The sequence below is a fragment of the Marmota marmota genome, unplaced genomic scaffold, assembly GCF_001458135.2.
Source record: "Marmota marmota marmota unplaced genomic scaffold, marMar, whole genome shotgun sequence".
Classification (NCBI taxonomy): domain Eukaryota; kingdom Metazoa; phylum Chordata; class Mammalia; order Rodentia; family Sciuridae; genus Marmota; species Marmota marmota.
In genome coordinates, this window is record NW_026000174.1 from 9,457,545 (window position 1) to 9,483,079 (window position 25,535).

The following is a 25,535-nucleotide window of genomic DNA, read 5'->3' on the forward strand; positions in this document are numbered from 1 at the left end:
GCAGGGCAGGAAAGGAAGCCTCTGGGGAGAACCTTGAGGACTGGGTAGATCCTCCAGGACAAAGATCCAGACAAGGAAGTCGCTGGGACAGCAGTGACCCTATGCAAAGACATAATGTGCGGAAGGTCACTGGGTTAACCTTGGGTGGCCTGGCCAGGTGGGTGATGTCTAACAGAACTGGACCCTCGAGTGGAAGGGGGGGTCAAGGGCCATCCACATCCCTCCCAGAGCAGGTACTTCATTCTGCAGACAGAGGAGCCCAAGATGGATTTTTTGAGCCAGGTTTTACTTCAGAGAGGTGGGACTTTTTAAAAAACTTGTTGATTGCACTATCTTAGGAAGTCTCTGCCCCCACAGTATGTTCCTGGGATAAGGCACACGTTTCCTCTCTGAGGGTGGCAGTTAATAATAGGCACGGGGCCCAGAGCAGGAATAGGAGGGGCACGCAGGCACATGTTTAATGAGTTCACAAAGTGATTTTGTTTCCTAATTTTCACATTGCCCCCCGCCCTCCCACCTGTGTGAAAGCTCCTTATTAGCGCTGGTGCCTCACGTTCCCTTGAGGATGGCAGAAACTGCCGTGTGGTGGTGATACTTCTGCTGCTGGGGTTGGGAGCTATGTGGGTGTACTCTCGTGGAGACAGGCGAGGGATTCAGGGTACTTTGAAATAAGGACAGTAATTTCTGTCCCTTGACTGCCTACCAGGTACTGATATCATGATCTCAGTTAGTAGACATTCATTTTTTTTTTTTTTTTGCCAGGGTGGTGATATGTTGCCTAGGCTGGCTTTGAATTCTTGGTCTCAAGTGATCCTCCTCTCTCACCCTTCTGAGTGCTGAGGCTACAGACAGGTGCCATCATGCCCAGCAATATTTAATCTTAAAGGAAGGCATTTGACAAGAGTAGGACACTCTTATTTAGAGATGGTGTGTTATCTGTCTATAGAATACAGTTATTTGGCTGGAGAAGCCAAAATTATGCCAATTAATATTTTTTTTTGTGTGTGTTCGGTTCTGAGAATTGAACCCAGAGGTGCTTTATCACTGAGTTCAATTCTTTTTCATTTTTTTAAATTTTGAGACAGAATCTTGCAGAGTTGCTGAGGCAGACCTCAAACTTACAATCCTCCTACCTCAGCCTTACAGGCAGGCATGACCATGGCAGACTTCATTAGTATGTTCTGTTTAGAGTATAACACAAACAAGCAGAAGATAAGGCAGGGGGAAGATTATGTGGACTATGCATTCAATCACAGGTGAGTTACTATCCATCTTGTCCACTCCTCCAAGTTTCCTCAAAATGGCGTGGCATTCCTCCTTCATAGTGTCTCTGAAACCACTAAGGTAGCCTGTGTTTGGCCCACATAGATGGTAGCTGCTCTTGAAAAGTCATTAAATGTTTGGAGGTGGGGGACCCCCATTCCTCATGCATAGGGTACCTTTCACTTCACAGGACTAGGAAAGAGCCAGCTTGAAGCTGCCACGGGCAGCCTTTCCCTGGGACATCCATCTTTCCTCTTTGGAACGTTACAACAGCGGATCTGAATACTGTCAATGGGGGAGGGGCACCAGAACACATCAATATCCTCAGAAAATCTCATCCCAGGCCTTGTGGCAGATGGCCTCTGCCAGGGCCTTCTCTGAAGGGCCTGAAGGCCCAGAGAGGTGGGGCTATCTCCTGGGAATGGCCCCTTCTGTTCTTGGCCCCTTACTATGGCCAAGCAGCTGCTACATCACACTCATTTAGTTTGGGAAATTCCCTTTCTTATACTCTGTGCAGCCCTGGTGGAGATGGCTTCTAGGGGGAATAGCAGTATCACTTACTGGGAATAATCTAGAGCCCTTAGTCTCTGCACAAGGTTCTCCAGAGAAACGGAACCAATAGGATGGCTCCATCTACCTACCCTCCTGTCTCCCTACCTATCTATATCTATATCCATATCTATATTTGTACACATGCACATGTGTATATGTTTGTCTGTGCAAATCATATTTTGAGAGATAGGGAAAGAGATTCGTTTTGAGGAATTGGTTCAATTGTAGGGACTGGCAAATCCAAAATCTGCAGTGCAGGCTGAGCAGCCAAGAAACTCAGGTGGGATTTGTGTATTGAATCCTTGTGTCTTCCTTGGGAAACCTTGGATATTTCTCTTAAGGCTTTCAGTGGATTGGATGAGGTCCACACCTATTGTGAAAGGCAATCTGCTTTACTCAAAATCAACAGATCATAGCTGTCAATCACATTCCCAAATACCTTCACAGCTGCATCTAGACTAGTGTTTGATCAAACAGCTGATCACCAAAGCCTCATCATGTTGACACATGAAATTAACCACCATGGTCTCTGAGAGGCCTTACCCTAAAGAGCAGTTCAGCTTTCTTAGGAAGCTCAAGGACCTGGGCGGGACTTTCTTTGCTGCTGAATCCTTAGACCCAGGGATTTATCATCAGAGATACAGCCAGTTGTTAGGCCAGTGTCTGTGAGGAAGAGTTTAGTCTCCAAAGTGCTGGAGTGCAAAATGTACCAGATGTTGTTAGAAATTTGTTCACTTATTAATTTGTTCATTTGTCCTATCTATCTACCTGTGTGGCCACTTTTACTATATGCTGATTATATACTGATCTCTGTGTTAGGCCATGTAGGACCAAGTTGAGAAATAAAAGACCTTTGCCTTTAGGGCTTTATAATTTCATTACTATAAGTTCTCTGTACCAAATCAATGATTTGTTATACAGAACTGTGCTTTATGGAAATGCCATTCACTTGGCTTGAGATTGTTATGGGGAAATGTGAACACTGGTCATTACAGCCCAGTGGATCTTAATCCTTTGTTAGATTCAGGACCAGCCACGATAATTTCCCCAAAACCATGTTCATTTAAAGACACTGTAATTCATGGACTGTTTTGGGAGGCACAGATACCAGGTTAAAGCCCTCTGCTTCACAAAATCCTTTTAATAAAGATTCTTAGAAGAAATTTCATTTCTTCTCCATGTTAAAATAAATGTGCCTCTCCAGAAAAGTTGATTTGTTTTTATCTCTTACATGGAATTCTATGAAGAATTAGTGTCTCATTTTTCCTATAGACCATTTGGAAGTATAGAATCAAAACTGAGTAATAAGAATCGTAATGCATTCCATTGTCATATATAAATTTAAAAAATCTAAAAAAAAAAAACCCTGAAATCTACCTGTTGAGAGAATTAACCTAACTCACAGCTCAGTTTTGATGACCTGCTTCTCCTCTTCTTTTTTTTTTTTTTAATTTTTTAGCTTTAGTTAGACACAATATCTTTATTTTATTTATTTATTTTTATGTGGCGCTGAGAATCCAGCCCAGGGCCTCACATGTGCTAGGCGAGTGCTCTATAGCCCTCCTCTTCTTTCTTTTTCTTTCTTTTTCACCTACCAGGTTGATGGCAAATTACTGTTTGTGGTTGTGGCGGTTTGTGAGGAGGGAGATTGGCATCCCTTTTCAATGTTTAAATACTCTCTTTTCTTTGGGGCAGTAAAGAAGAATGGAAAGATTACACACAACTAAGAACAATGATGAGTACAGGAGCATAAGAGGTCCCATGAAACCACAGATTCAAGAGGTAGGAACAGGCACTACCACAGAATTTGCTGTACCCAGTACAAAGTGAAAATGTAGACCCCTGGTTAAAAATCAAGAATTTAGGGCTAGGGATGTAGCTCAGTGGTAGAGCGCCTTGCCTGGCATGTGTGAGGCCCTGGGTTTGATGCCCATATTGGAAAAAAAAATGAGTATTTAAAGACAGCAATGGCAGCACATTAGGCACAGCTTGGGGTTCTTCTAAGATTGTGACCATGTACAATGTCAAGGTTGCATACCCATGAATCCAGCCATGATGGGAAAGGAGGCTTCCCAAATCAGGTGGTGTTTGCAGAAGCTAAAGGAAAGGAGTAGGACTTTGCTAGCAGAGCACAGCAGTTGGCATCCACACAGAGGAACAGCTGGTACCGAGACATGGGGATGTGGGAGTTGAGTCACGAGAGGATATTAGCAGGAGGTGATCAGGCAGGGTAAGGCAAGGTGAGGCTGGGCTCTCCAAGAACCTGTGACCTGAAATTTTTGTCAATTCTGCTTCCAGAAGGCCCACACGAAACTGACTTCACATAGATTTCTAGGCCCCACAGAGTCCTGTTTTGCCGTGACCCAGAACATCTTCATCTGCGTGTTGCATCTGCCCTTTGCCCATCTCTCCCATAACCTGATATTCCCATAGTGCACTGGGACAGGCCAAACTGCTGCTGATCTCTGCACACCGACACAGGCCTCTTAAAACCTCAACTCCTGGCTGACCCTGACTAGCTGCTAACACGGAGGAGGCTGTGAGACAGATTTGCGTGCGGCATGCTGTAGCCTTTGTGATACTCTAAGATGTCAACAGGCCTGGGGAATTTCTGTCAGACCCGTTTGCATGTCCCAAATTGTCCATTTTTTGTCATTCCTTATTTGTGCAGAAAGTCATCATAGGAGTCCCATGACAAGTTGTTTGAACTCGGACAGATTGCCTGTTTCCTCCTGACTATGGCTGCCTCTTTCCTGGCCAGCAAAAATTGGGTAGTTAACTCCCTCCTTCTCCCCGCAATTTCTTGCTGCTCTTTTACATCACCTTCTCTGATAAATCACTTGGGACGTCGCACCATCAACAGCGTGACCATAAACCCTTTCTACAGATACATAAATGAGATCACGCTCTGCAGAGAAGCATTAAGCAGCAATCTGGGAAGCGGTTAAGGCTGTTTATTTGTTTGAAACTATAATAGCCAGGACAGTGGCGGTACCTGTGTGTATAGTCTGAGAGCGGTGCTGAGAGAGAGCTCACATGGGTCATCCTACCACCCAGGGCCTCTGTATATCCAGGCTGTGGAGAAGTACAATGCCCCTAGTGAAAGCCCCTTATTGTCCTTGTAGGTAAACTGAGGCTGGAAGAAGCAAGGGATTTGCTTAAGTTATAGCCAGGAAGCAGCAAACTAACCCCTAGGCAGGTTTCCTGTGCTATAATCACTGTTATGGTGAACACCTCCAAACCATCAGCCGTGTATCTCTGAGAAAGTCTCTCCACTTCTCTGAGCCTCAGTTTCCTCATCTGTGAATTGGCAATGTGGCCACCTTTGTTTTTTTTCTCATGATCCATATGAGGAGGCTGCAAGGAGCATTTACACAGAGGCACCTAGCTCAGTCCTTACCCACACGGCATGGCAAGTTATATAACCTCCCTGAGCCTCGGTTTCCTCATCTCTAAAATGAAGGCTGTTGGGAGGATTTGAAAATCTGATTCCACGAGTGACTGGAGTATTTTAAGCACTGTGAAAGTATTGGCTAGTTACATTATTATTATTATCATTATCTTCTTCATCATCCTTGGCACTGACTAAACCCTTAATAATTATTTTTTCCCTTTTGTGTAGGCAAAGTTGCAAGGTGGGATTACAGGTGTGTGCCATCATGCCAGCTGGCTCTGCCAGTTATTGGCAGCATGAGGCTGCACAAAACTTCTCAATTATTTGGAGCCTTAGTTTCCTCATCCAGGAAGTGGGGTAGCAAAATATACCTTGAAGAGCTGCTTTGGAGGACTGGAAAGAACTGTTACATCATTTATGCTAAAAAAATTATAGCAGTTATCCTTTTTTTCTCCACTATGATTTGGTTGGATTTTAAAGTGAGTCTCCTCCAGCGAGGAGCTGGGCTGCCCTCCCTGCAGCCCTGTTTGTTACAGCAGGAGCCATTGCCTGGGATTTAGATAGTTTGCATCATGCAGCGCTATCTCATCATTCCATGCTACAGAGGCATGATGAAAAAGCAGGGATGGTGGTTAAGTGGGTGACCAAAACTTACACAGTAAACACTGAATGCAAACATTTTCATTCAGTCGCAATCCTGGGCATGTTACCAGGATTAGAAGGCTGCAGAAGTAAGCTGCGTTCTGCCTGCGACCTCTGGACCCTACCTGTCCTACCCTGTGCTATGTTCTGCCTTTCCAGCTGGGACCCTCTACTGCAGCAGAAGGTAGGTGGACATCGCATAGAGCAAGTGTGTTAAACTGAAGGCCCATTAATCATGGGGGGAGCGTTCACACACTCGGTTAGAGCATCTTATCAACCAACTGTGCCCAGTCGGCAGGGTCACTTATAATGGATGAAGGGACTAGGGATAAAGCTTCAGGACACAGTAGCGTGGAAGGCAGCTGACTTGACACCGGAACATCCACCATTTGGGGGCACAGTGGAAAATGTGGTGGTTAGTAATGGAATAAGATGCCTGTGCTCACTGGCATCTTTGTAATTACAGAGGTGTGCTGTTTGGATCTACTATATTAGGTATCTACTTTGATTGTATTATTTGCCCCTTTGTTATTCCCTGGCTAAAGAAAAATGTCTGTGATCAGTTAGCATAGATACTCAAAACTCCATATCGGGTCATACATTGTTGACAATCTTGCTGGCCTGCGCCAAATTTTCCATTAGGTGGGATGAAATTAAGCTGCGTATATAGAGCTTTATTTTTTAGCTTCTAATGCAGATGATTTAATATGAATCAATTTGATTTAAGATTTTAGTTTTTTTGTTATTGTTGTTGTTAATTGCTAAACAACAACAACAAAAAGGAATGTGCTATTTATTTAAACCCTTGCTTTATATGCTCTGGATATTCTGGTTTCTCACCTCAGAAGGGTGAGCCAACCCTCCTGGTGCCTGCAACTGGGAATAGACTTTCATTTCTCCTGTGTTAAAAATGGGTTTGCCTTGAAGAATATTGGAGGTTCATGAACCAATAGATGTAGTGCATTTCTTTTTATATCAGAGTAATTGTGCTGGCTTGAGGGAAAAGGACTTGGAATCAAACATTTCAACACTGTCACTTACAGTTCTATAACACTAGACAAGTTGGTTGATCTCTCTAAGCCTCAGTTTCCTCATCTGTAAAATGGAGGTAATATTAGTTCCAAATCCACCCCCTGGGGTTTTGATCAAGAAGAATGGGTTAGTGCTTACAAGCTCTTGGCATGGTCACTGGCATGGGGTGGGCACTGAAGTGTCACTAGCAGCTGCAGCTGTAGCTGTGGCAGACACCCCCACTGGATGTGCTGTGACTGCCTACCTCTCCCCCAAGCAGTCAAGGCCCCATGGAGATCAGGCTTCATGAGAACTGATGAGTAATTATTCAGGGATTTTATGAGCTAAGTGTTAAACAAAGCCATTGTTAAAGATTAAATGATAGAAACCTACATGTAAATAAGTTATATTCAGAACAAAGGGAGCAATTACTTGATATTGATTCCAGATTCTTTTACTTCATTACACTACCCACCTATGTCTATGTTGTCTGTAGAGTAGAAATCATCTACCATGATCACGCTGCTCACCCCTTCCAGCTCCTCCTGCAAGGACTTCACTTTGCATGGTAGGAATATTTACACCACAGAGATCAGTAAACACTATGAATCAGGGCTTCTCCGTTTCTAGAGGGCCGAATGTGAAATATTTACCAGCCTGTCTTTAGGTAAAACTCACAAGCTAATAAGATTGGCTACTTTATTGTTGTGCCACTGTTGAGAAAAATCCTTTATATCATGAGATGAAATGTGTCACCTTCTAGCTGAGTTCCAGTTAGACTTTTTAGTGAATTTGTGTTTTCACTGGTAAATAGATCCTGTAGCGTAATACGGTATCTTGGTGCCTTTTTGCATCTCCCCAGTTCACAGAGCGTGGAACGTGTTGGTCCTAACGAAAAGTATTATGGTGTTTAATTTCTTTGTATTCAGATCAGGATTTTTAAAATGTCAGTCTTAGATAGGACTATTTTCCTCTAGTCATTAAGCAGTTTCAGAAGTGTTTCAACTGTGCTATTGAGAAAATCCAGCCTTGATGGTGAATTTTACTTAAATTTCTCCATTTTGATATAGGCTGTTAAAAAACAAAAAAGTTGACTCAGGAGAAGGGAAGTAGATATCCTTTGGGGCCTGTGGAAAGCCAGTCCCCTTCTAGGAGAACCCTGTCTACAAATGACCATTTACTCACCAGGACAACTCCTTCAGCGCCAGACAAAACCAAGGTGCAGCATCAGCCTGCTCACACGCGACACTCAGAGAAATGAAAGCAGCAAGTTGCTAGAGTGCCTAGAGGGCCACAGGAAAAGTTGCAGTGCTGCTGGGGCTTTTGAAACTGAGGCAGAAAGGCAGCTGAGCAGGTTGTCCTTGGACAACTTGATTAGAGTTTTAGGATCACATGCTATAGTCCAGATTCTGCTGGTGTCCTTCGGATGAGCCGACCTCACTAGACCTCTCTGAGCTTCCATTTTACCATCTCTGTAAATAGGGCTTGTAAAACTTACCCCATTGTCTGTCAAGTATGTTAAATAAGATAAAGATATGAAGGTCCAGGAACATAGTAGTTACCAGTAAGAGCCACTCCACCAGCTCTATCTATCCTAATTAACTTAGGGTTTTTAAGGTCCTAAAATATTAGACACCCTATCCACATAAAAGTTGTCTTTATAGGTTGCAGATTTCTAATACTCCATCATTTTCTTCTTTAAAATGTAAAATAACTCTGTCCAAGTTGATTTGTGGTAGTTCATTATAGAGGAGATACTAGTCCTGATTCTTTTTTTTTTTTTTTTTTGGAGGACAGACACAAAATTGGATACATGGCTTATATCTTTCTCGAAACTAATACCATGTATGGCATTCCATACTGCTATCTCCATGTGGAATTTCCCTAAGTGGGGGTATTGAGCTCAGTATTTTATAAACTCCACTTGCCTGGAAGAAAATTATTTTAAAAGTCACTTTTTGTCATTTTCCATTAGACACCAATTTCCTAGGCAAAATCAAATGTAGGACACTGTTGTATAAATGAAATAACAGACACATGTCAAGAGGTTAATAACTCCCATTGGCCATTTCTGAAAGGAAGAAAAATCACAGTGTCACTTTCACTCTTGACATTTTGTTCTGTCACCCCTTGAAGTGAACAAAGCGTCTTTGTGCATTTCAAAGAGGCCTCCATTTATTTCCTTCCAAAGTTCTCCCGAGTTGTGCCTCTAAATTTCTTGGTTGATGGTGAGCAATGGGAAACCTAAGAAATCTATCTGCAGGGAGGAGCAAAACACATTGCTATTGGCTGTAAACCAGAGGTGTCACCTCCTCCCTGCCCCTCCAACCTCCCTGGGTCTGGTGGCAGTGAAACATCAGAAACGAGAGGGAATTCTCCAGTATGTCAAATCAGTTACACACATTGAGAAATAGAAGCTCGCTACAATATTTGTTCTAAGGGTGGTATAAAATGTTCCCTAATTTCACTGAAATCACAAGGAAAACCAGCTCTACTCAGTATTCCTGTTTGCCCATGCAGACTCAGTTGCGCAAACCTGAATTTGCCCAGCTGGACTCTTGGACCTTCATTTGATACTTGAGTTATGGTTGCCTGTTGTTTCTTTGGTGGTGACTGGCAAGTGATATTTGAAATCAGCTTCATTTATTGTTTTTCCTTCACCACTGTCCCCTCAATTGTGTGCCTCCCTAGCTGGCCTAGGCTCTCTCCCCCGTTCTTTTTCTTTTCATCTATAACCTGCTTTTCTCCTACTGTTTCCTCATCTGGCTGAGAATCTTGAGATATCTGATAAGCATCACCATGGCCCAGACATTAGAAAAACAGGTAGTGATTTTCTGACGTTGTTTAAAATACAATTCATAGTAATAAATATTTCTTATATCCTCCTTAAGATATGCATATAGTTAACAACAATACTTGCTTTTACTATGTGTAATAAACTCTGACATTTTAAATTCTTTTCTGTTCTATTTTATTCTTCTCTTTGAAAATGTTGTTTCTGATGGACTAAGTTAATTTCACAACTCACAAAGGGGATGCAGCCTACAGATTGAAAACACTGATTCTTGGACTTCAATGCGCACACAAGTCACCTAGGGATGTTGATAAGGGATGATTCTCATTCATTAGATCTGGGGAAGGGCCCATGATTCTTTTTGTCTAATAAGCTCCCATGGGATACCAATGCTACTTAACTCTAGACCACACTTGGATCACCCTGGTTCTCCATTTTTCAGCACCATGGACAGGAGCAAACCTGTGTTTGTCACCAATCTCCAAGCAACCAACAGATCTATGAGTCACCCTGAGTTTGGCCTTTCTGCAAGACATGTGGCATCAGCTGATGGGGAAGGAAAGAACTTTGTAGAGACTTCCTGACAATGTGGGACATGCTCGCTCTCTGTCTTCCTCATCGAGGAGCCTCCTGGTCTTGAGCAATGAAGCCCTTGGAGCTCAGCCAAGGAGTAGGGCCGTGGAGCTCTGCATGGGAGTCAGCACAGCCCTGGAGATTGCTTCCTTCACTCACTGATTGTCCTGCATCATTCTAGTTCCGGCATGGTGACTCACTGTGGCTCTGCTTTTAATTGGGACCTAGCAGTAAGGCGCAGAATGCCCTTCTCTTAGATTCTCTTTCTGGTGAGCTCTACTCCCACATGATTACTCAGCTTAAATGACAAGTCTTTACCTTTGCCTTCATCTGTGTCCCTACTGCCCTTTGAACATAACTCTGTTGGAGCTTTATGCAATGTGTTTATGTCTTCCCCAAATAGACCAATCATTCTTGGCCCTGGCCCCATTAAAATTACCTGGGGAGCTTCTGCAAAATACTGATATCCATGCCTTACCCTAGACCAATTAAATTGGAATCTTTGGGCATGCCGCGTGGGCATCAGTATTTTTTAAAAATTCCCTAAGTGGCTGTGATGTGTAGCCAGGGCTATGAATCGCTGTTACATTGTGAGTCCCTGAGGATATGGATCAAGTCTTACTCACCTTTCTTTTTCCTCTTTCCCCCTCTTCCTCCTTCTCCTCCTCCTCCTCAAAACTCTTTCAGCACCCTGCACAATATCCTGGACTCCCACTAGGTGTCTGATGAATAAGTAAGTACTGTATCTAGCTGGGTTCCCTTTAGCACCTACTCTATGCGAGGCACTAAAGGCTGACATTTGCCTACACTAGACTCACAGCAGACCTATGAAGTAGATCTCATTTATCCCAGTTTGAGGAGGAAGGAACTGAAGCCTAGAAAGTTTGAATCACTTAACTAAGGTCACTGGGTAAGTGGCAGAGTCAGGGTCTGAGCTCAGTCCAGGGATGGGCTGGAACTGGTTGGAACTGGATCCACCAGTCTTCTCAAGCAGCTCCTTTTATTAAGCGGGACCCAATGGCACAAGAAAACTGAATTGCTTTTTCTCTAACATCAATTTTTCTAGAGTTTTAGGGAAAATATAGAATTGTTATTAACAGTATTATAACATTAATTGTTTTAAAAAATAATACCCTTTGTTAGTGCTTTCTCTTTGCAGGGTACTATGTTTAGTGATTGCAGCTGTTTCTTGGTATCTATAGGGGGATGGTGTCAGGACTGCCTAAGAATGCTCAAATCCATGGATGCTCAAGTCCTTTGTAATAAACAGTGTAGTATTTGCACCCAACCTATGCACTAGATTACTTATGATGCCTGATACAATGTAAATTCTATGTGAATAGTTGTTACACTATATTGCTTAGGGTATAGTGACAACCAAAAATGTTTGTCTGTATTTGATACATACACACCTTTTTCCCCAAATATTTTTGATGCATGATTGGTTGAATCTGTGGATGCAGAACTAGGACCTGTGGAGGACTGACTGTAGCATCCGTTGCCTACATTATCCTCTGGAGTTTCACAGTGGCATCACAAAGCATTATTACTCCTGCTTTGCTTTGCAAATAAGAAAATTGAGGCTTAGGGAGTTTAAGTGGCTCTATGAGGTGACCATGTCTGAAAGTGACTGAGCCAGACTTGAATTCAGGCCCTCCAGACTACAGATTCAGTCCTGCTGAACTGCGCTGCTCCTTCTGCATTTGCAGAACACCATCAGTATGATTATCTCATTAGATTCTCAGAGCTCAACAGGGAGATGGATGACATGACTGAAAAAAAAAATCTCAGACTGCAGAGAGGAGGATGGATGAGAACAGGGATTGGCCCCCTGAGACAGGAGAACAGAAATAGGGTCTCCACAGACCAGAAGGGCTTCCTGGCAAAAGTGGAAATGGCTCCACCTTCACTCACCTCCACAGAACTCCCAGCATCCTTGGTATTCCTCCCAAGACAGTGGGGGAGGCAAGTCCCAGGCAGGGTCATTACTCTGCCTGCTTTCGGAGGGACACAGAAGCCCCTCTGTTGTTGCTGCTGGAGCTCCACGATGATAGATGGAGGGCCATTTGTCGAGCCTGAAACCATCATTCATGGAGGACAATGGCCCTCTGGGACCCAACACATTTGGAGAAGAGCATGAAGCAGACAGAAGCAGGATTATGTGACACAAAGTCAAAGGAAATTTGTTAGGAGTCTGATTTCCAGAGCCTTGAAATCAGCAGGAATGAAGCCCTTTCTGTGAAAGAGTTATTAGCAAATGCATTTAGAGCTGAGGCAGGTTTGCTAGCTTCCTGGTGTCCATTACCAGCAAACATTGGAAATGATTGTGTAGGATTTAGCAGAGGATTATCCTGTTGGACAGCATTACATGGGATGTATCTTGGTAGGAAGGAGGGTCTGGTGCATGTAATTTATGGTGCTTTGTAGTAAAGAACTGGGGTGGGGAGACTGAATCAGTAACTTCAGAACTATCAGTGGGAGTATTCTTTGTCTGGATCCCTGATCCCTTTGTACAAGTCTGGGAAGAAATAGGCAAATGGATGAATTTCACTTGGCTTGGGAATCATTTAAAAACTAGAACCCCCTGCCCCATTATGTAAACTATGGAAAATTTAATGTTACAGGTATGAAGATGGGGCTTAGGGTAATAAAACTGAAATCAGAGAAGTACAATCTAAGGTCTGTGTCCTTGCCTTCTGGTTTGGGGGCAAGGAATGTCATCAGTTACACAAACTGATTATTTTTGACAGTGACTAAAGAGAAGGTCTTCTAGAAGATAAGGCGAGTGTGAGGGAAGCTTTAATGGATGTGAAACTAGGTGGGTGATCAGTCCTGATGGTAACAAAGCACACAGCTTCCATATATATGCTCCCTACCAGGAATGGATTTAGTACCTATCCTGGCAGAGAGGACATGTGGTGGTTTGGGAATTGGTAGGGAAATTATTCATATTAAGAGGAAGAAAACATCCTACTGCAGAATGTACTCGGGACAGACTTGGCAGGGGTTGGATCTGCTCTGTCAGATGCTCATTCCATCTTGGGCCTCACCATGATTGTGGTGGCCTCCACCAAAGGGGTGCTAGGGACATGCTAATTGAGTGCTTGCTGACTGCTTGGTTCTTTGCTAGTGTCTGAGGAGATGAAGATACATGAACTCAGGCAGTGTTTATTGTTCAGAGGTTATGAACCTGATTGCTGGAACAACATGGCTGGATTCAAGCATGGCTCTGTCACTTTCTTCATCTTGATTAAGCAATTAAGCATATTGTCTGACTTCTCTGTGACTTGGTTTCTTCATCTTAAGAATGGGAGTAATTGTAGGACATACTTTATAGGTAGGCTGTGTACATTAAATACACATTAAATAAGCTAATATTTAATAGAGCATTAAATAAACTAATGTATTTAAAGCATTAAATATGCAAATACACATAAAGCATCAAGTATGCAAATGTATTTAAATCACTAAATAAGTAAATACAAAGCACTAAATAAGTTAATGTATGTAAAGTATCAAATAAACTAACATGTATAAAGTATTAAATAAGCTAGTATATATAGAACAATAGCAATAATAATGCCTGGCACATAGTAAGTGTTCTATACCTGATTTCTGCTTTACTGAAATCCCACTCTGTGTCCACCCCTGCACTGACACCAGGGACATAACAGAATGTGGCCTCCCCCCATGGGCTTGAAGGGCTGAGGGGCAGTCACATAAATGACTACATGGCCAGAAGTGGTTATCCTCTGAGAATGGTTCAGATGGGGAATTGTAGATAAGAGAGATCAAGACCAGTTTGATGGACCAAGGAAAGCTTCCCGGAGGAGGGAACATTTAAGGATAGGGAGGAATTTCTCACACAAAGATAGCACAGTGAGGGTCAGCACCTGTCCTGCCTTGAAGGCGCTCTCCTTCTTGTGAGAGCTTGTGAGATCTTGAATGGTTTAGATTCCTTCAGGGCCCTGCAGAAAATAGAACAGCCTCAAGGAAGAAAAAAATAAAAATGGCAGAAGTTTCTCTGAGTATTGTGGGATTCCAGGGAGGGAGAGGCAGCAGGGACTTGAATCACAGGGAAAGGGTCCCACAAGTGGGTGTGCCTGGGCAGGGCAAACCCTGAAGAGGTTCTGATTGCTCCAGAAGAGAAACAGAATGAGCAAAGTTTGAGAGGCAGGACTGGGTGGACATGGCTAGAGAAGGGTGGGTAGTTTGAATGAAGACTCCAGGGTGCTTGCTAGAAGGGAGGTCGGCTGGAGAGCCCCAGAGGGTAAGCCCAAGGGTCTTGAGTCCTCAGTCAGAGAGTAGCAAGTCAATTTGAGTTCACTCTGAAGGTTTTCATGGTCACATAAAGAACTATACATTGTAGGCTTGTAAAACATTAGTCCCACCCTCATAGCAGCATTTACAAGGTACAATGAAGGCAAAGCCCTGGGGAAAATGGCACACCGACTGTACTTGTCACCCTCCATCCAACCTCCAGCTACCTCCAGCACTCAGCCCCCAGCAGTGCTGCGGTGAGAGTGGCAGGGGACCAGGAAGGTAAGCATTTAACATGCTGGACACTGCTGGCAGCTTGACCTGTGGCACTATCACCACACAAGTCCTGACAGCTTAAGCATAGATGCTGAGAAGCTGAGAGCTATGGTGGGTTTGGGACTTCAGGCTCTCTGACTCCAGACCCTGCCTCATCCATTTAGGATGGAGAGGAATTCGATGCGTCAATCATTGTCATATGCAGAGTCTTGTCCAACTAGAAGCCAGAAATGTCCAGAGTGCACCCTAAGCACTCAGAATGGTTTCCACCGTGTGGGTCACCACACTCAAAACTCCCTGCCAGGTCTCATCTTATTAGGCTATGAAGGAATGAATTAACCAATATATTCTGTCTGCAAGAAGGTGCCCCCCACCCCAAACCACATTTTATAGGGTGATATGGAAATGTTAATGACATTTAAAACTTAATATTTTAAAAAGCTGTAAAGAGCCCTCTCTCTCCTTCCACAGCATGCTTATAGTGAGCAGAGGCTTTGGGCTTCTCTTGTTTTCCACTTTCTATTCCTTTTCCTAGAAAGCAGAAGACAGATGTCACAATAACTGACCTTCTCTTCCCAGGCTCCCAGACCTTGACAGAGGCAGGGCTGGAATATAAGGGCCCAGGGTGGAGGTAAGGAAAGAACGCATTCAAAGAGCCACTCATGCCTGGGATAAGCAATAGACAGGCAGGGTACAAAGGGTCCATTGTCAAGGAAGGAGAAACTGAGATAGGATGAAGGGAGTCGCACATGTCAGCTCCAGTGCTGCCCCTCTCCTGTGTGATTCAGCCTTTGGTCCTCACCTTCCTCATTCCGGGTGTGTCCTGCCTTCTTGGAAAGCCGCTGGGTATCCAGTGAGGCAGCGTGTGAGGTATCCGGGAGGATCAGGTGCCTCTTACATCCTCCACCACTGCTGAGCTTTCCTCCTTTTGTTCACAGGAGGAATTATCAAAGAAACTATGTACCTTCCTCAAAAGAGTTTGGCTGCTCTTTGATGTTATAGACCAAAGTCTTTCTTTTATCTTACGCTTGGAACCACTTTTGCATTTTAACTTGATATCAGGATGGTGTGTGGTGAGCTGTCCTGTGACACTCTTCATTTGCAACCTCCTTATGCCACTGCAGGTGGGAAGGGACATCATGCATTTCTCACTGCTTCATTTAGTCTTCGTTTGTAGAGCACCTCTAGTGTGCCAGGCCTGGGCTGAGCTCTGGGTGGAGAGAGCTTGGTAAGGACACATACACCAGCAGTGGCCATCCCACCTGGGTTGTGCTGTGGTCAATGGAGGCATTGGGGGCTGGTTAGCTCCTGCCTGGCAGAGTCAGGTTCCCACACATTGACTCAGGCTGGTCTTAAAGGTGAAGTCTAAGATAATCAAACCATCATGAATAGTAGCTTTAGGGTAGAGAATCTGACACTGTCAGGAAACTGTGAGTGAGTTTTCAGATGGCGAAATCAATGCTATGAGAAATCAGAAGATCCAAATAATGAATGTGACCCTCAACAAGTCTTTTCTCTTCTCCTAGCCTGTTTCCCGATCCTGCAGATGAGGATCTCTTCCAGTCCCAATTTGCTAAGAATATGGCTCACAGCCTGTAAGTCAGCATGAAGCCAGTTTGGATCTCTGTCTATTTATCTTATCTTCCTATTTATATTTGGAAGCCTGTTTCTTCATCTGTTAGAATTCCTGCATTACACGCCCTGGAAATGTCTCTGTTTACCTTGATGTGCTGTGAGCATGATCCAGGGTTATTAATAAAACAGGGCAGGCTCCCAGCATGGAGAGGCTGGATCACAATTGTAAAACTGAGTGTGGCTGTTGGGGGTAGCTGTGGTTGTCCAAGCACGAATGCCTACTCTGCATGGGCTCCGCCTGACCTCCAGGGCTGGGACGGAGTGAGGACTCCTTGGCCTTTATGGGACAGTGACCTGTTTTCCCAGGGAATGGAACCGCCCTCCCTGTAAACCCCAGAGGCTACAAACTGACAAGCTTTTGGCCACACATTCTATTTTAAATATCAAGAAATTTAACACAAAAACTGGTACGTTTTGCCAAAATAGAGAGTTCCACCATCCCTTAGAAAGTCAGAGTTGCCAATATTAGTTCTCCCTTCTGTAATGGAGTAATGAAGAACAGTTACCCCTTTCAGAAGGGCACAAGTTCTAGAGTTTGCCACAATCCCCACTCCTCCCTCTTGTCTTACCCCTATAGGCATTAATGTTTGCCACCTTGGGCCCTCCTACCCTTTGGTTTCCTGAGAGGTAATGCATAGTAATTACTCACATGTGACTATTACAGATGGTCCTCAAGTTTCAATGGTTCAACTTAATGATTTTATGATAGTGACATATTCATACTTAGTGTGATGAATTTTGATCTTTTCCTGGGCTAGCAATACATTATAGATACTCTTTTGTGATGCTGGGCAGTGGCAGTGAGCTGCAGCTCCCAGTTAGCCACATGATGAGAGAAGCAACCCCAACTCTCAGCAGCACTGTGGCAGGAAATTATGATGGTCAGGAGATTAGGCATACTAAATGCATTTTTGACATACAGCATTTTCAACCTTTGATGGATTTATCAGGACATAACTCCCCTGCAGATCGAGGAGCATCTGTGTATGCAATGCAGAATGCTAGCCAGGTAACTTGTCCCTTTCTGGATCATTTTCTCATTCTGTCCTCACTGCAGTCCACAGAGGTGGGCATGGTCATTCCCATTTTACAGATGACAAAACCAAGACTCAAAGAATGAGATTATTGTCCTGTATAAAGAGTTTGAAGAATCTCACACTTGGACATGGCTCTGAGGAGTGGTCTGAGCAGGTCCTGGGAGGCAGCAGGGACCCATTCCTGTATCTGATTTAACAGATTCACTGGGTAACCCTGTACAAGTCCCTGTCCCTTCAGGCACTTTACTTTCCTTTTCTGTAAAGTGAAGTTACTGCACTAAATCAGAGCTTCTTAATGTGAGTGTGTGGCCGGGAACAAAATAACTGAAAGTTAGCATTTTCTCCCATTGTGAATGTAGGCAATAAACCACAATAGCATTAGCAGTTTCTGAGACTTTGTTACCAGGAAGAATCAGATATTTTTGTATCCCATTATAGTTATTGGAGATGCCTCAAAATATCATTTACGCTCATCACTATCTCAAGGTTATGATAGTTATTAGGCCTGTCGTTAGATCTTGTTATGACTTAAAAAAGAAATAAAAATGTAACGATCACAAATTTCTCATTTTAACATTTTGATAACTCTTTCAATATAATTGGTTTCCTTTGTAATCTTATTTTTATTTTATGCATTTAAGAACACTTTTCTAAGAAAGGGCCTGTAAGTTTTTTTTCTGTTCATGGGACAGAAAGTCTAAGCTCTTGTCCCCAGTGATATCTAGGCCACTCCAGCTCCAAGGACTTCAGGTTCCATGGGTACCAGTCCTGAGACCAGCCCTCAGGAGCCCACTTCCACCCTCTGCCCAGCCCACTCTGCTTCCACATCTGACGCAGCTTCAAGGCAATTCCCTGGGCCCTATGCAGCCTGGGTGTCACTCAGTTTCATCAGACCAACATCAACCAGCCTGCTGGGTGCTTGAAGCAATCAGAGAAGCTTGGGATGGGGTACCAGGAGAGAGGGTGAAGGCTCCCACCCTCACTCAGGCCTTGGCCCCCTTGAAGTTTCTGGTGCTAGAGGAGCGTCAAGGTACTCAGATTTCTAGGTCTCGTGCCTCAGTTTCCATCCTGGTTCCTCCCCAGTGGGTTTTTGTATGGAATTTCAGATTAGAGCTCTTGGGTATTTCTTCTTTTTTTTACAGGGAAAAAAGCTGAGACACTGAAAGGGCAAAGCCTAGGGTCACACAGAATGGGATGTCTGAGGAAAGGAAAGAATTGCAGAGAGGAAGCAGAGCAGCCAGCAGGGACCAGGCCATATGGGCATGTAGCCAGTGCAGGGGGCACATGTTCCTGAGCGTGGAATGCAGGGAGACCAGTGGGGATCCACTGTAGAAGCTCAGGTGAGAGATGACTGTGGCTGGGATGAAGATGGTAGAGGCAGAGATGGTGAGATGTTGACAGAAATGGGAGAGCTTAAGCAGTTAGGACCAGCAGGACTCCATGATGGGTTAGCTCTGGGGGTGGAGGAGAGGGAGAGGGGTTAAAGATGGCCTGGGCTTCTAGCTTGTACCACTGATGGGAGGTAGGTCCACCTACAGACATGGGAGCCAGCCAAGGGGCACCCATTGGAAGGAGACCATGGGAATGTTGAACTGATGTAATGCTGAGTTTGAAGTTAACAGGAGGGTCTGAGTGCCAGGCCCCTGCTTCTTGTTCCTAGAGGCAAGTCACATTGCCTCTCCAAGCTTCATGTCCTCAACTATAAACCTGGGGAAGTGAAACCTGCTTTATAGGGTTGCTGTGATGATTGCCACAAACCTGGAGTGGAGGTGCCTTGTACATTATAATTGCCAGTGCCCACAGGCAGTCACCAGCGGTGGTTGATTTCAATCAAATATATATCCTTAGGAATTACTTAAGATATTGTTACAAAGAGGCATATGTGGCTCCTTGGGAAATAAAATGTGACTCCATGACACAGATGACGGGGGTAAGGAGTCTGTGCTTGGTTGTTGGAATGAAACTTCTAACTATGTCCCCAGCACTGGGGGAGATGGTATTGTACAGAGTGGGATCCTTGAACTGGGATTCAAATGTTTGGGCTCCATTCTTGCCCCTATGGCCTCAGTAGGCCATAGAATCTCTCTGAGCCTTAGTTTTTTTCAGTTGTCAGATGGAAATGGTGAGCCAAATTTAAATAAAGTGAGTTCAGGTAGAGATGATGTCATGCACATTACCAGGTACGTAGTAAGCACTTAATAAAAGTTACTGCTTTGCTCTTAAATGACCATGGCTCTTGTGCATTAAGGAAGAAAGTAGTGAGTGACACCAGGCCCCTCTTGTCCCCTATCACCTCTTCATCCATCCCTTGTGATCCAGCCACAGCGGGCAGCTCCACTTTCTCCACACACAGCTGCTCTCAGCTTGGAGTGCCCTTTGCCATCTATGGCTCTCTGGTGCCTTCTTAGTCTCCAGGGTCCAGGCAAGAGCCACTTCTATCATGAAGCTTTCCTTGTGCTACTTTTGTTTTCACATAACTGTCACTTGGCCCTTCTTGAACACACCCCAGCCCTCAGTTTTAGGTTACAGGACAGCCAAATATCCTTCAGTATAAACCTCTTTGGCCCATGACCTTATCTGTTTCAGTCTACTAATACCCTTAAAAATAAACACAGGGTCCGTGACAAAAAGAAAAAAATGTACCAAATATATTGAATTAATTTAACTGGTAAAGGCTGAAGCACCAACTCAACCAGCCTGCCCATGGCTCTAGGCCTGCTGTGGAGGTTGCCCTGCACCAACTGGGTCAGAAAAGAACAGGCTGCATGGAGGGTTTTACAGTTGATGCCTGAAATTACTCTTCAAGGCATTGCCAATGAAGCCAGGCCCACAGCCTCTGCTAACTGGGCCACTGCAGTTATGCTGCTGAGGAGCTGGAGAGGGAGGGGAAATTAGTGACCCCAGGAGCAAAATCAGGGACCCTTTCCTTGGGTCTGGATCAGCCATGGGTCTGTGGTTCTCTGCTTCAGCCCCATTTCTCGCTGCAGCCAGTGATGATCTGAACGACAAATCTGGCCCTGTATGTGCCCAGCTTAAAACCCCTGAAGGGACAATCCCATTATCAGAGCCTGGCACCCATGCCTGCATTCCACCTCCCCCTCTTCAGCAGGCCCTTCTCAGAATGGGTCTGCATCTCACACCCAGTGCCGTGGACCTTTCTGTTGTGCAAAGACTATGCTCCTAAGTCTTACAGGAAGACTGACCTGCCTGTTCTCACCCCATTAGAACTGAACCTTCATTGGTGGATCTCACTGTAGGTCACAGGCTCTCCCATTCTATCAGTTTGTGTCCTTTAGTGCAGGAGCACGTCTTGTGGACCATGCTTAGTAGTAGAAATGTAAAAGCGGGGAGTGTTCTTCAGGACCGCTCTGTAGGACCGATCTAGATGTTTGAGAAATGCTGTTCCATATAATTCCCATAGTATCCCTGTAAGACTGGAGTAAGTATCCCTGGTTTACAGAGAAGGAAGCTAAGGCTCAGAGGGAGTAAGTAACTTTCTCAGTGTCCCGTGACTCAACTTGGGTTATAACCAGATTTTGAACATGGATTAGGCTGGTGTCCTTTCTGCTTTCTAGACACCAGCTCTGGTCTGGGTCTGACACAGAATAAACAGTTAAGTGTTGAATAGAAGGGTGAACATGAAGTTGCTGGGTGGAGAAGTTGATCCTTCAAGAAGAGCTCACATGGGGCTGGGATTGTGGCTCAGCGGTAGAGAGCTCACCTAGCATGTGCAAGGCCCTGGGTTCGATCCTCAGCACCACATAAAATAAATAAATAAAATAAAGGTATTTTGTCCAACTACAACTTAAAAAAAAAGAAGAGCTCACATGGTTGGTTTGTTAAAATTAGAAAGACTCCCTCACATGGTTCTATGGCTTGTTTGAAAAGAGGTGACAATATCATGTAGTATCTTGGATCATTATTAGAATTTCCATGTTTTCCATGCACATAATGAAAACCATTTTCTCTGCTGAACAGCACAGAAACTATCTCTGTCTGAAAGCAACTTGATGCAGAGTATCCCAGCTGGGAGCATGAAGGGCACCCAGAGAAGGCGTGGCTGGCCCAAGAAGGGCAGTTAATGCATCAGGATTTCACCCACGCCATGCTGGCTTGTTAGGGGCTGAGGTCTTGTGGCTAGAGTACAATTTTCTCATCCTAAATTGTTTCACACCATTCTGATCACATACACAAAAATGAAATCTAATGAAGAGGGAGAAAGAAGAACAAAATCTTTGACTCTGAAATACCCAGAATAAAGCTAAAATGGACATGGTTTGAGGACCTAACTGGCAGCAGACATCCAGGATAAAAAAAAAAAAAAAAAACAAGTACAAGCAATGAAGATGTTGGAAATTATAGACCATGGTCCTTGGGAAGCACCCATCCTTACTCAGACATATGGTGGCAATATGACCAGCTTCACTTATATCAAGAAATATATAATCAGCTGAAATCAGCTATTGCACCTGAAGAGCAGATATATAGAGCTCAAGAAGCATCTCTGAGCCTCAGGTTTTCCAGAACCTCTTGAGCAGAGGGAGCAGAGACTTCCAGAAAGGAGACTAGCTTGTACTCTCTCCTTCCCTGCTTTATTGAGTCCCAGAGCCCTGCCCTTGCAGGTGTTGACCCACTCAGGTCAACCATTGCATACAATGGGTAAGCCAGTGGAAGCCTCAGCCCCAGTTCATGCCCCGTGAGACCAGATAAAGGTAAAGAAATGGTGGATCTACAGCACAACTTGCTCTTTGCCTTCCATCCCAGAGACCCTCTAAGAAAGGGAGCAGGGGGAGTGAGGACCTAAGTGGAGGCAGACATCCAGGGTTTAAAAAAAAAAATACAAGCAATTTAGTTTCACTAAATTCAGTGACTGAATGCAATGTTGAGGACAGATTTCACTTTGGGGCAGGGCAAAGAGGCAGCTGGTGAAGCGCTGAGCCTCTCTGACATATAATCCACTTTTCTTCCTTTCAATTCAGCAAAATAACCTAAGAGAAAATATTCATAAATATACATATGATCTATAGAAGGCAAAATCATCAAAGCAATAATGCTAGAAATGCAAATTTATTTTTTATTTTTAAATGTTAGGAGAGAAGCTGGTGGATTTGATGTAATTACTATATAACTTGACTTAAAGTAAATTCACTGAAGAGACACTTGTTGAAGATGGATAAAACAGGGTGGATAGAGGAGGGAGCTACAGAAAGGACAAAGGCATGGACCTCACTTTTGAAATGCCTCAACTCTGGTGAGCTTGTGGTTGCCAAAGCCAGGGATTTGAATTTTGTTCCTGGAAGGAGATATGACAGTCATTCGTGATTAGGTCAGAGCCTGGCATATGAAGAACAGGTCTGATTTGTCACCTCATATGCTTTCTGAATAAAGACCCACATTAATTTCTTACTAAAACTTAGAGTTGATTGCTTGGTCCTTAGAATAGATCGGTTGTTTACCTTTTGTTTTTCCTTTGAGAAAGAAAGCAATTCAGTGAGCATTTGTTGAGTGCTTGGCAAATGTGCTAGGTACCATGCCAAGCTCTAAGGAGAGAATGCTGGACCAGGGAGACCTGTCTCTGTCCTCATGGACCTTTCAGTCTGCCACATATTAAATGAACCACACCAAGCAGCACTCCATCACAGTGTGTGTCCTGCAAAGAAAAGACCTGTACATAGTTAGGGGAACTTAGTTAGTCTGGGAGTTTGGGGTTTCTCTGGGGTGATGGTGTTTAAGCAGACAGTCCTGAAGAATGGACTTGGGTTAGCAGGCAAAGAGCAGAGCATACGACCTTTAGGACAGAAGGGAATGGCGCTAGGGAAGGCTGTGACCCATTTGAAGACCTGAAAGGAATCCAGTATAGCTCAAGCTTAGAGACTAAGGTGGGATGAATGGATTAGCAACCCAGGAAGTACAGAACCCAGGTTCTAGAAGCAGCCTTGTAAGGCACAAGGTCACACTTTATCTTTATTGGATTAGGAAGCTTTCAAAGGATTTTTGTCAGGGGAGATAATCCAACTTGCATTTATATATATAAAAAATCCCTCTGACTTTGATGGTGAGAGAATTAGAGTGGAGAATTAGGGAGACCAGGTAGACGGGGACTGCCCAAGTCTAGGTGAGAGATAGTGATGGCTTGCTTGCATGAGGGTAATGGAGCTGGAGAGGAAGAAAAAATACAGTGATCTAAGGTGTCTTTGGAGGTACAGCTGTTAGGACTTAGTGATTGGTTGTGGTAGTGACATGCAGGGACATGTCAAGACAGGAGCTCAGGTTTCTAGTGAAAGTAATTAAGAGACGGTGGTGCCCTTCCTGTGACTGAACATGCTGGAAGAAGGTTAAAATAACAACAATAATAACAACTATAACAACAAGCAAAAGACAAATGATGAATTCTTTTGTACCAACAAGAGACTAACATTGTATGTAGAAATGGATTAAGGATAAAAAACTTGAAATTCCCAACAGAAGTGCAGTTGCCAAGACATGTAGAAAAAGATGTTTAACTACATTTAAGAGAGGCAGATTAAAATATCAAAGCACCATTTACCTATCACATTGATAGAGGATTTTTTTTTAGAAAAGCATGCTAATGCCTAATATTGATGAAAACCAGAATTGGCATTCACATATATTGCTGGTAGAAATTAAATGTGGTGTAGTTTTTTGTTTGTTTGTTTGTTTTTGCAGGGGAGGGTAGTTATAAATTGTTCAAAATGTTAAGCAATATAGTTTAAGTACATATTCAAACAACCTTGCAAGAAATGTGTACAAAGTATCAAAGTATTTACACTATGAAAAAATTTGGAAACAATCTCTACATCTGTAAGTAGGAGGTTATTTATATATCTATATATCCATTTTTTTGGTACTGGGGATTGAACTCAGGGTCACTCAACCACTGAGCCACATCCCCAGCCTTATTTTGCACTTTATTTATTTATTTATTTATTTTTTGTTTGTTTGTTTTTATAAATGTAATACAATTTTTAGTAATTAAAGAAAAAATGATTTTCATGAAAACTTCAAAATGTCACCAAGCTCTTAGCTTGATTTTTAAATTTTTTTTTGTTTTAGATATACATGACAGTAGACTGCATTTATGCACTTTGATATATCATACATAAATGGGATATAATTTCTCATTTTTCTGATTATATATATAGAATCACATCGGTCATGTAGTTATATACGTATATAAGGTAATAATGTCTGTTTCTTTCTACTATCCTTCCTATCCCCATATTCCCTCCTCTACCTTCAGTCCCCTCTACCTAATATAAAGCATCTCTATTTTTCCCTTGCTCATTGTTGTGAATTAGTAATCTCATATCAGAGAAAACATCTGGCGTTAGCTTATTTAGCTTAGAATGATATTCTCTAACTCCATCCATTTACCAGCAAACACCATAATTTCATTCTTCTTTAAATCTGAGAAATATTTCATCACCTACACAGATCACATTTTCTTCATCCATTCATCTATTGAAGGGTACCTAGGTTGGTTCCATAGTTTAGCTATTGTGAATTGAGTTGCTATAAACATTGATGTGGCTGCATCACTATAGTATGCTGATTTTAAGTCCTTTGAGTATAAATCAAGGAGTGGGATAGCTGAGTCAAAAGGTGGTTCCATTCCAAGTTTTCTGAGGAATCTCCATACTGCTTTTCATAGTGATTGTACCAATTTGCAGTCCCACCAACAACATATGAGTGTACCTTTTTCCCTACATCCTCGCCAACTTTATTGTTGCCTGTATTCTTGATAATTGCTATTCTGACTGGAGTGAGATGAAATCTCAGAGTAGATTTCAAAATTTCATTTCTCTAATTGCTAGATATGTTGAACATTTTTTCATATATTTGTTGGTTGATTACATATCTTCTTCTGAGAAGTGTCTGTTCAGTTCCTTAGCCCATTTATTGCCTGGATTATTTATTTATTATTATTATTATTTGGTGTTAAAGTTTTTGAGTTCTTTATATATCCTAGAGATTAATACTTTATCTGAAGTGCATGTAGTAAAGATTTTCTCCCATTCTGTAGCTCTCTTTTCACATTATTGTTTCTTTTGCTCAGAAGAAGCTGTTTAGTTTGAAT

General features: G+C 43.2%; 1 protein-coding gene across 22 annotated transcripts in view; it reads left to right on the forward strand.

Annotated features, from left to right (window-relative positions):
• Tenm4 (teneurin transmembrane protein 4) overlaps positions 1–25,535 on the forward strand; it is a 2,842,490-nt gene that overhangs the window by 2,230,798 nt on the left and 586,157 nt on the right. For 2 of the 22 annotated variants that reach the window (XM_048789151.1, XM_048789148.1), the window contains exon 1: positions 5,537–6,035. The exons of the other annotated variants lie outside the window; for them this stretch is intronic. The gene's annotated coding sequence lies outside the window, so the exon portion shown is untranslated. Of the gene's footprint in view, positions 1–5,536; positions 6,036–25,535 lie in introns of those variants that run through there. 22 annotated transcript variants of the gene reach the window in all.